Consider the following 10,996-nt stretch of genomic DNA (forward strand, 5'->3'; position numbering starts at 1 on the left):
GTTGCCGGTGGCCTGGGTTCCGGGCTCTTCCGTGTCGGCCTCTGGTCTCGCGGGTGGCGGGGTTGCTCCCCCCCTCCCCCACTATAGATACACTTCAGGTGGAGCTTTGTTTGGTTTATCACACACACACACACACACACACACACACACACACACACACACACACACACACACACACACACACACACACACACACACACACACACACACACACACACACACACACTGGCTTGTTCACCTGCATGCTGGCTCTCTAGTTTTTGGGTTTAGGTAGCGGTAGCGATAGCTTAGCTCAGACTGCGACGATCAGATCTCAAGATTTAGGTCGATTGCTGTTATTGTTTTGGTTGGCTCCGTGCCGGTTTCGTGCTTTGTTTGTGGTTTTTTGTTACAGATTTCCAGTGCTTAACGTGTGTCTCCGTGTGTTCCTGCTTCCTGGATTGGCAGTGGATGTCGTCACCCCCCCCGCCCAAAAAAAAAAAAAACAAAAAAAAAACACTGGGTTTGTATGTGTATATTTATGTATGTGTACGCATATGTGTGCGTATATATATGTATATATATTAAATATAGTAATAATGCACACATATATATACACTTTTGGTTTCTACCGTCATGGTATCAATCATTAATATGTGTGCAGACAAGGTTAAAAAAAAAAAAAAATGTGCAGAAGAGATTTGAGGTTGGTCTGCACAGTGCTCAGTGGCGGGCGACGCAGAAGCGCTGCTGCATGTGAAGATCAAACAAAGACACGTGTCCACATGTGCAGGTCCTGAGTCTGGGGCTGCAGCTGGTCTGAGCGGCAGAACTGGGAGGACACGTCTGGAGGACACGTCTGGAGTATACGCGCGCAAGAAGAGAATCCAATTATTGAGTAAGGTGCATTGAACTCCGCAGCGCCCTTTAGCACATTTTCACGGTACAATTAGTAAACAAGTGTGTAGGAGGACAACATGTGAAAGTATGGACGCTAACGATGCAGCAGGTCTGTACCTGACGGGTGTTGCAGGTAAGATGCTCGCAACTGAGTTGTTCTTCCTGTTTCTGTGGTGTGGTCACTTCCTGAACCTTCCTGCCCAGGGCAGTCAAAAGCTTGGATAACCGAGGTTTGCATTTACATGCCGGAATAACTCCATTCAGAACCTCGTTATCTGGCTCCAATAGCTCGATTTAGAACCACGTCATCTGGCTCTCATAACCCCATCCCCTCATCTCTAGTTGTCTTCTGTGGTCTTCCGGACCTTTGAATGTTGTTGAGCTCTCCAGTTCTCATAGTACAGGTTTTTCCACATCTCTTATAGACCCATGTTGTTTTTCAGTCTAATGACCACTTCAGATCTTTATACTCGCAGCTCCAGACACACAGCTGCTAAAATCAATAGCAGCTGTGTGTCTGACATCAACCCCTGCCCGTTCATCGGCTGCATTTATGTGAAGGTAACACGGGAACGGAGCACACCTGGATAACAGAGGAGGGGAGTCTGGATTCAGACCAAAACAGAAACAGCAGGGAGCCTGTAAGCTGGAGCAATGGACCCGGACGGTAGGACACACACACACACACACACACACACACACACACACACACACACACACACACACACACACACACACACACACACACACACACACACACACACACACACACACACACACACACACACACACACACACACACACACACACACACACGGAATGCTCGGGGCTTTTCCATCACTGACACCAACACACAGCTGTACTTTGAACCATGTGACTGAAACTGACCCTTCAAAATAAAAGCGCGGAAGCTACATGAAAACAAAAATGACGCTATCGTAATGTTATGAACCAAAACTTTGTTTTCTTTTATCAATTCAATTCAATTTTATTAATATAGCATCTATTACAACAGTTGTCTCTAAGCGCTTTCCAGAGACCAGAACATGACGCCCGAGCAATTATTACATAAACATAAACAATGGCAGGTAAAAACTCCCCTAGTGGGAGAAAAACCTTAAGCCAAACAGTGGCCAGAAAAACTCCCCTTAAGGAGGGAAGAAACCTGGACCAGGACCTGGACCATAAGGGGGGACCCTCCTGCTGAAGACCAGCTGGGCAGAGCAGGAAAATGTTCTAGGTCTCTGGAAAGCGTCTAGAGACAACATCTGTTGTATTAGACGCTATATAAATAAAATCGAATTGAAAAGAGAAAACAGACAGAGAGAATGAATAACAGAGAAAGGAGAGACGGACAAAATGGCTAACTGGTGCAGTACAGGGATGACTATACAGTAATCCCCCGTTTTTCGGGGTGGGGGGGGGGGTTACGTTCCAAAAAGGACCTGTGATAGGTGAAATCCGCGAAGTAGTAATATTCTTTTTTTTTTTACAATTATTATACAAGGCTTCAAATTGAGGGGATCAGCACCGCCCCACCGCGACCCGATTAATTGGATTTGAACGGGAGAAAATGAAAAATGATTTAAAAAAAAAATACAGTAGGACACATTGTGACTCGTGGGTATTTCACTGCTTTTCTGATTGTGTCAGCAGGCATCTACAGGCATCCATACAGACAGGTGGAAGCAGCAGTGGGATGATCAGAGGGGTGGACTGCAGGTCAACATGCAGCTTCTGAAGCTTTGGCCTGCAAACATGCTAAAGCCTGATTTAAAGGTATTGTGACATCATTTTTAACATGCTTTTAACACTATTAAAAGTCTTGGCCAACATCCCTCAAATGTGTCTAAAAGAGTGTAACAAGAAAAACTTAACTCTAGTACTCTTTTCCTGGCTTTTTATTACAGTGTTTTTTTGCGCCGTGAAAAATGCTTCCTTTTCTCCCTTTCCTGTCAATCATTGCTCCGCTCCTCCTCCAAACCTCCTCCTCCTCCAGCCATACGCTCACAGCGGCGTCGGAGCCGGGAGCGACAGGCGAAGCATGCACGGAAAAGCAGCACGGCGAACCACAGCAAACAATCATAAAAATAAAGGCATGCAAGCAGCACTGTCCCCTTATCTTAAGTCCAGTCAGTGGCCGCGGGTCTTCTTAGCAGTTTTCCTCCGGTGATTAGAACAAAAGAGGCTCTAAACAGCTCCTTGTTAAGCCTCATTTATGGTTCCGCGTTAAATCGACGCAGAGCCTACGGCGTAGGGTTCAGCGTACGCTGCGCGTCGCCGCGTAACCCTACGCCGTACGCTCTGCGTTGGTGTAACGCGGAACCATAAATCAGCCTTTATGGCGCGCTGGAGAGGAGAGGAGACAGGGAGCTGGGTGGAGGGGGCGGTGATTTAGCGGATCGTTACGTAACGATCCGCCACCAAACCACATGCGCCGTTTTTGCATAGTTATGCGGAAAATCCCAGAAAGCACACAATACACTGAATGTTAAAAGTTCCTTGTTTTTTGGGTGTAATTGATGTCAAGACACCCAACAAAACACAAAAAATCAAGAAAAATGTGTTTTTCATGTCACAATCCCTTTAAGTCACGGCAACGGTGTAGGTTCTGGGTTGGTTTAACCCAGAACCTACACCGTTGCCGTGACGCCGTCATGAACCTTCGGACTTCTCCGTCACTCCGTTTCACCGCGGTGCAACACCCCCCCAGAGCGCTAGTTGATACTTTGTTTAGCCTCTGGCTTTTACGGTCACAGTGAATCAAAGAGATAAGGACAACTATTGTGCACAAAAAAAAAAAAAATCAAAAAAAAAAAAAATCACACACACATGAAGAAAAGAGCGCTGAAAGTTCGCGACTGCTTCACGAACCGGAACCGGGAATGCGTTGCTACCAAGCAAACCAATCACAGCCCTCTCGGTCTGCGTCGCCTCCACGCATAGTTCCATTTTTTGGGAGGTGCACGTCAGGCTACGGCGTAGGATACGGAGAGACTCCCGCGTACGGCGTAGGCTCTGCGTTGATTTAACGCAGAACTATAATTCAGCCTTAAGAAGAGAAAAGGAGGGGGGGGAGGAGGGGGCAGACCAGCACAATAAACTACGAGAACATTGGAGAACAATGATGGCTATGAGATACTTATAATTAATCACTGAGAAAAGAGAGGTGATGGGCACGTTTGTGGCACTTTTGCACTAGGACTTACTTGGCCCGACTCGGCGCGGCGCGGCTTTACACGGCTCCACACGTGTGTTTTCGCACTGCCAGGGGAGAAGTGGGGGGGGGGTGGGGTGAAGCTGCTGTGACGTACTCGATTGCGCAGCACCTTTGTTTGTGTCGGCGCAGATGAGAAATCAGCTGGAGCCGGGAGCGGCTGAGAAAAAAACAGCCCGTTTACATCGCTTTTTTAATTTTTTCTCGACAGCCACCAGGTTTATGAACATCTGCACCTCAGAGTTGGATCACCAAACAGACGTTTTTGCTGTATAATAAAATCGCTGCGAGCCGCGAGTCGCCTCGCGCTGACTCCCGCTTCCTGATTCAAACGTTTGACGGCCCCGCCCCCCGACCAATCAGAGGCGCGCAGGGTGGTGACGGCCCCACCCCCCGACCAATCAGAGGCGTGGAGGGTGGTGACCTCAGAAATAGTCACGGCTCAGCCCGCTATAGAACCTCACTGAAATGGTTACAGAAAAAGGTATCGGCTTGGAGCGGCTCTACCCGTCTCAGCCCTAATGCAAAAGCGCAAAACGGGTAGAACCGAGCTAAGGTGATACTAGTGCAAAAGCGGCATTAGTGGATCATGTTGGTGTCCCCCTGCAGCGTAGGTCTCGAGCAGCACGTCTACAACAAAGCTATGTTTGAGACTAAATATCTAGAATATTGGTCCTAACAAAGAGTTTACACCAACTAGAGGTTTACTAAACACTAACTATAGGCTTTACTAAACAGAAAGGTTTTAAGTTTAGTTTTAAAGATGGAGGTGGTGTCAGCCTCCTTAACCCAGATTGGAAGTTGGTTCCATAGTAGTGGTGCCTGATAGCAGAACGCCCGCCCTCCAAATCTACATTTAGATACTCTAGGAACTACGAGTAAACCTGCACTCTGAGAACGGAGAGCTCTGCCAGGAACATAAGGTACTATCAGGTCTTGCAAATACTGCGGAGCTAAGCCGTTTTGGGCTTTATACGCAAGTAATAAAATTTTAAATTGGATTAGAAAAAGCTAACACTGGTGTTAGCACCACGTGGTCTCTCCTACTGATCCCTGTCAGCACTCGCACTGCTGCATTTTGGATCAGCTGGAGCCTATTCAGCAAATTACTTGGACATCCTGCTAATAACACATTACAGTAATCTAGTCTAGAAGATACATAGGCCTGAATTCATTGTTTCTGCATCTCTCTATATATATTTTTTTTTAAAGATTTTTTTGGGCTCTAGTGGCCCTTTATTGAAGATGCAGACTGGAAAGGGGTAGAGAGAGAGAATGGGGACGACATGCAGCAAAGGTGCGCAGGCCGGGATTCGAACCTGCGACCGCTGCAGGAGGAGGACTGTAGCCTCAGTATATGAGCCGCTGCTTAACCCACTGCGCCACCGAGCGGCCCCGCATCTCTCTATATATAATAAAACCACAAAAACATCAATCCAGTACACAGAGTGAAAGACAAATAGTAAAAAGTTGCCAATTAATAAAGATAAACAAATCCCAAAAGGAGCGAGGAGTTTTAACATATGTGACCTCCCCCCTCCGAGTCATCAATATTTATCAATTAAGCAGTTCACTATATCAGTGATCTCCAACCCCCGGGCCGGTACCGGGCCGTGGGTCATTTGGTACCGGGCCGCACCGAAAGAAAAAATTATTTCTGTAGCCCCGACTGATGATGGTTGACTCTCAAACTGATGGTTCAATGTTTTTATTCCTTGGATGTAAATACACTGCAAACACACCGTAAGAGCTATAAAGGAATACAATAAGATCAAATTGAGTTAGTCTTTCTATATTCATATAAGTTTCATTTAACTTAAATACAGAGCGACACAGCTGCTCGGTCGCTCGGTAATAACAGCTACCGTTAACCACAATACATGAGAATAACCATGGCAAAATAAAAGCACTAAATATCGGTCTCCTTAATATATAACAAATAAAATAAAAGCCTGGCTTTAAATAACGTTAATGAGAAAACAAACATAAAAACACATTTATAGAAATACTTATATTAAAAAGGTAATTTACAATTTCCATTATTTTATTAAGTTTTTTTCGAAAATTACGTTTTATTATTATTATTATTCATTATTATTACTATAGAGAAAATACCACAGTTTTTAATGCCAATTTTGTCATTTTATTTAGTTTTTAATCGGCTACGCCTTTAGATTGGGCCTTGAAAATATTGTCAGACATTAAACCGGTCCGTCCGTGGTACAGAAAAGGTTGGGGACCACTGCACTATATGATGTAATATGTTTACTGTACTAAATATAATCAAAGAGGTTCATCTAACCGGATCCACCAACCACCAGGGTCCGGCTCCGGACCTGTGGTTCTTCTACAGACCACCCTAGCGACCACGACGGTCTGGATTCATTGACCTCACTGTAAAATGTTCAACTTCACAGCAGAAATAAACATCTTTACATTCTTATCTACAGTTTTAGTTTCACATCCATGACGACTGTTTGGGGCTGAATGTTTTTGGACCATATTCGGATTAGCAGTGGGATCAGCCAGTGGCCGTCCTCCATCACATCTGACCCGGTCATCGTGGTACCAAGGTAACAGGGCATTTCCACGAGTACTGGCTCGGCTCGGCTCAGCTCACTCTGGTTTAAGGGTTTTCCACTAGGGATGTCCCGATCCAATCACAAGACCGGAAATCGGGCCTGATCCTTGCCACTGTTTGGCTTAAGGCTTTTCTCCCACTATGGGAGTTTTTACCTGCCATTGTTTATATAATAATTGCTCGATTTTTATGATTGATTTTTATGTATTAATGTAAAGCACTTTGTATTGCACTCCAGCTGTATGAAAAGTGCTATATAAATAAATAAAGTAAAAGGTAAATAAATTAGGGCTGTCAAAATTAACACGTTAACTTAACGTCCTCTTAATGGCAACAATTGTTTTGACGCGCGTTTAACGCGTTTAACGCAGGGGGAAAAAAAGCGTATTATATAAGTTCTGGCCGACGATGGCACCCGTAGCCTGAGGAAAAGTCTGGTAAACTAAAAGATGGAGAATGGAAAGGTGCCCAGATGGTTCGCTGGACAAGACTAAAGTTATTTGCATGTACTGACGATTTGAAATGAATTACCATCAAAGTACGTGGAGTCTCACTTGCATCCAAACACGACCGATGCGAGAGCGCAGCCGCCCCCACCCCCGTCAAAAGCAGACAACGCTGGATAGATGTGAGGGAAGGAGGTTCCTCACCTGAATACTTTAGATGAGCAAAGAGAGATCTGTTCCAAATAATCTAAAGTATTAGCTTATTATAGCCCAACTGCACTTTGAGTTACACTCCCTGATGTTACATGTGCACTTTATTTGTTTGTGATTTTTTTTTTGTATCCCCCTGTTTGGATCCCACTTAGAAGGGGATATTTTTTGAGCCTTTTATTTTCCTCCATATGAGATTAGACATAGTTACATGGAAAATTTAACTGACCAATACACTTCTTGTACAATGTTTGTGATGCATATGGTACATTGTTTTACATTGAGCTGCTTAAAAAAAACAAGGAATCTTAAGTTAGTCTTTACAAGTGTAAAGTTGGGGACTACATTGCGTTTGTATTTATGAAGGAATGTTACATTCAGGTCAAAAGCTTTTTTTGTGGAAAGTTGAATAAACATTGGCATAAAGCATTTCTCATGTTGTTAACAGTATTAAAAAAATAAAAAATAAATACCTTAAGGTCATTTAGAACAGCAAAAATTGTGTGAATAAATGTGCGATTAATATGCGATTAATCGCAAGTTAACTATGGACAACATGCGATTTAAAAAAATTAATCGTTTGACAACCCTAAAATAAATAAAAGTTAAGTTATAACGGTGAAATCCGGACGAAGCTGGCGACTGTCCGGGTCTTCCTAAGCTGAGCGTCCAGGAAAAACACCACAGGCTGCGTAGCGTGTTCTCGTGGTGGAACCCTGGTACCGCCAGGAAGATCGTAGCTCACTTCACACAAACATTTGATTCTTTAAGCCAGAAAACGACAGTAAGAAGTAAGAGTACAGTCTAAAAAGCACATTACTGCCTTACATTATGACACTGTTGCACTTTTATTTGCTTATTTGTTTACATGCCTGCTGGGTATATTAAGTTGAGCTGCTGTTTATTTAATTCAAATTTATGTTTAAATTTGCACTATTTTTACTTGATTGTTCAAGCTACTGTACCTCGAAGGAAACTGCACTGTTTAAATGCTAAATAAAAAAATAAGAATAAAATAAAAATGAGGGACAACCTGGATCTGTTTGTTTTACATTTGATCATATTTTTAATGTGTTACAACAGTATCGGATCGGGACTCGGTATCAGCAGATACTCAAAATCAAATGAGGATCGGGGCCAAAAAAAACCACACGATGTTTCTGAAAGCAGTTCTATCAGCATTCTGGGAGCTGATTGGTCCTTACAGCATCATTAGCCGCCAATACTTGCTGTTGAATCTCAATATAATACTAGTAGTAATATTTTGCAGAACTACAGTCATATCATTCAGGCAACAGCTCAAAAAACTGTTTTAATAACACTAACCCAAATCAATATCGGATCGAATCGAATCAAATCCTGATAATAGATTCTTGACATTTGAATCGATACCCAGCCCTGGTCAGTCCAGGTTAGTCCAGGTCAGTCCAGGTTAGTCCTGGTTAGTCCTGGTCAGTCCAGGGGCCTCATCTATAAAGCTTGCTTGCGCACAAAACAGGGCTGAAAGAAGCGCAACCCACCTTCTACGCAAAGGTTGGGATTTAAAAAGAAAAAACTAACCGAAAAATGTGCGTATCCCTACGCCAACCCTGACCCTCCCGTAGGAACTTACTTAAGATATGGGGAACTGGTGACACAGGCGGTGAGGTGGTGAAATGAAGCCAGATTCATGTCATACTCTTAATAATGTCATCACATATCAGACTTATAATATTATAGCGCTGATCGTGTCCCTCTGTGTTTGAAGCACAGCGTCAGTCAGGACTCTGGTGCTGCTGCAGCGGCAGTGCCAGGACACACCGGGAACCTCCTCTTCATCCACCGCTTTAGGACAGAACAAATGAGGGGCTCCGTAGAGCGTTTAGGGGATCTACGGAGCACCTAAAGGGACAGAGATTTTTATATATATATATATATATATATATATATATATATATAATGAGTTTTACGCGCGCGTGAAACCTTTACTTGCGGGCGTAAGCCTAAATTATGGTTCCGCGTTAAAACGACGCAGAGCCTACGCCGTAGGGTACGCAGAGACGCGCACCTACGCCGTAGGCTCTGCGTTGGTGTAACGCGGAACCATAAATCAGCCTTGAGCAGCACCGAGGGGAGAGGGGAGGGGAGGAGGAGCGGGGCTGCCGGGCCGTTCATCAACAGGCTGCAGGAAGCCGCTGCGCATGCTCAGCAGGCTCATTTATATGCAAATACAGTCATGAACTACTTTGCATTGCCCATATATGGTAAAAAGTGGGCGTGTAGAGGGCGGGGTATGAGGCAAATTCACCTGCACAACCTTCCAGCTGGACTGTGATTTATAAAGGGAACATTGCGTGCACACGATTTTATAAATTTTGATTTTTTTTTTGCGCCCGCCATTTTCGGCTTTTGGGTTTACGTGCACTTTTAGTATGAATCCTACACACCCTTTATAAATGAGGCCCCTGGTCTGTCCAGGTCAGTCCAGGTGAGTCCAGGTCAGTCCTGGTCAGTCCAGGTGAGTCCAGGTGAGTCCAGGTCAGTCCTGGTCAGTCCAGGTGAGTCCAGGTTAGTCCAGGTTAGTCCAGGTCAGTCCTGGTCAGTACCAGTAACTGTTTGGGTTTTAGCTGACAGCAGGGGGCCACAGTCATCACTTCTTCCTCCAGATGAAAATGAAACTGATATTTTAACTGAACTACGGTTGTGCCAGATGAAAGCAGCCCTGGATCGTCTCATCCACCATCACTACCGTCCATGTAGCCGGGGCCCCCGGGGCCCCCGAACAGCTAGGAGCGGCCCTGCCGGTCTCACACACCTCATCATCTTATCGATCAGCGCGTTTATCGATTAGCTGATGTAAACAGACACAGTGCTAATGCTAACGGACCGTTAGCTCCTTTAGCTCCGTTTTTGTGTAAAAAAAAAGAAGAAAAGGGAAAAAGCAGGATTTCTTTCATTTAAACACAGAAGCAACGCGAGGTGTTCCAGCAGCGTGTGTTGCTGGACCGGTTTCTCTGTTTCTCTGCTGGTTCTGGTTCTGGTTCTGGTTCTGCTCTCACTCACATGAATCTGCTCCGCAGGCCACACTTCAGCTCCCGGCTCGGTTCGGTGCTTCTCTGGCCGATTACACCCGGGATTCAAACCGTCAACGTGCCGCTGCCGCTGCCCTGGAGCCTCCGGTCCTCGTTGGGCTCCTCATGGTCCGGGGTCCGCTGGTGGAGGTTCAGAATCCGAGGGTTTGTGGGGAAGAAGTCGGAGGATCCAGGTCAGAGATCCAGCGGGTTGGACTGAGCTGATCACACTGGAAACCCCCTCGCTGCTTCCGCTCAGGAAATCCCCCAGCTGCGGGGCGGGGGCTGGCCGCCAGGGGGCGCTGCTGCGGGGCGGGGGCTGGCCGCCAGGGGGCGCTGCTGCGGGGCGGGGGCTGGCCGCCAGAGCGTATCCGCCCCATCGAGCGCTGAGCATGGCGCTGAGCCGTACGTCAACGTCGCCGCCATATTGGATGTGGCAAGACTGCGCTGTAAACTATTACGAGTAAATCATCTTATTTTCATAAAGCGCCTTTCTATAAAGAAATGTACGTTTTATGTCTCATTTATTCATTCACACACGCACTAATATACTTGGGAAACAGTTAGGCACCAAATATAATATATTTAATTTTCTCAGATGGCAAAAATAAGA

At 45.3% G+C, this 10,996-nt stretch overlaps 1 protein-coding gene across 3 annotated transcripts in view; it reads right to left on the bottom strand.

Annotated features, from left to right (window-relative positions):
• traf3 (TNF receptor-associated factor 3) overlaps positions 1–10,642 on the bottom strand; it is a 44,528-nt gene extending 33,886 nt beyond the window's left edge. For all 3 annotated transcript variants that reach the window (XM_061744427.1, XM_061744426.1, XM_061744425.1), the window contains exon 1: positions 10,376–10,642. The gene's annotated coding sequence lies outside the window, so the exon portion shown is untranslated. The remainder of the gene's footprint in view (positions 1–10,375) is intronic.
• Between the last annotated feature and the right edge of the window lie 354 nt (positions 10,643–10,996).

Source organism: Cololabis saira, chromosome 16, assembly GCF_033807715.1.
Source record: "Cololabis saira isolate AMF1-May2022 chromosome 16, fColSai1.1, whole genome shotgun sequence".
Classification (NCBI taxonomy): domain Eukaryota; kingdom Metazoa; phylum Chordata; class Actinopteri; order Beloniformes; family Belonidae; genus Cololabis; species Cololabis saira.